Genomic DNA, 1,068 nt, shown 5'->3' with positions numbered 1-1,068 from the left:
TTAATAAATTTAAACAAAATGACTTAGCTATTTTATTTACTTTTTTTCTCTGCATAAAGACGAAGTATCAGTAAATAGTGGAACTTAAATGTATTGGTAGTAAGCAAATAGCAGATGTTAAATGTTACTTGCAGTATGTGTTTATAGAAAAAATAGAGATACTAAAATGTACTAAAAGAATACTACGTCAAGTTTACTGTAAAGTGTACTTTCAAAACTGTAAGTATACTCAATTATATAAGAAGTACACTACAAGTAAACATATATTATTACTTTAAGTATAATTTTAAGTATACAATCAAAGAGAAAAGTATACTCAATTATTTCAGAAGTACACTGCAAGTAAACTTATAATGTTACTTAAAGTTTATTTTTAAGTATACTTTCAAGGGCAAAAGTTTACTCAATTTTATTAGAAGTAAACTTATACTGTTACTTTTAAGTATACTTTCAAGGAGAAAGGTATACTCAATTATATCTGAAGTACTCTATAAGTAAACTTATATTGTTACTTAAAGTATAGTATGCATTCAAGAAGAAAAGTATACTCAATTGTATGAAAAGTAAACTTATATTGTTACTTTAAGTATACTTTCAAGGATAAAAGTATACTTAATTATATCAGAAGTACACTCCAAGTACACTTGTGATGTTACTTTAAGTATACTTTCAAAGAGAAAAGTATACTCAATTATATCAGAAGTACACTACAAATAAACTTAAATTATTACTGTGAAGTATACTTGTAGTATACTTCAAGTATACATTTAGTGGCCCAATTTAGACCCAAGGAGTATACTTCTAAGTAAACTTTAAGAACAAGTATGCAAATAAACTTATGCACACTTAAGTATACTTGAAATTAGATACTTAAAGTATACTTCTTTTTCGTAAGGGTTTCAGAAACTGTAAAGTTTTTGCAATGCTATACTAATGTTACTGCAAAGTAATATTAACCTTAAGATAACGTTCCAGAATCATTATGCTGATGTTCAAGCGTTGTTTTGCTAACCTTAAGATAACGTTCCAGATACATTATGCCGATGTTCCAGCAATGTTTTGCTAACC

The sequence above is a fragment of the Nothobranchius furzeri genome, chromosome 5, assembly GCF_043380555.1.
Source record: "Nothobranchius furzeri strain GRZ-AD chromosome 5, NfurGRZ-RIMD1, whole genome shotgun sequence".
Classification (NCBI taxonomy): Eukaryota; Metazoa; Chordata; class Actinopteri; order Cyprinodontiformes; family Nothobranchiidae; genus Nothobranchius; species Nothobranchius furzeri.
Note: the sequence above shows the minus strand (reverse complement) of the source record.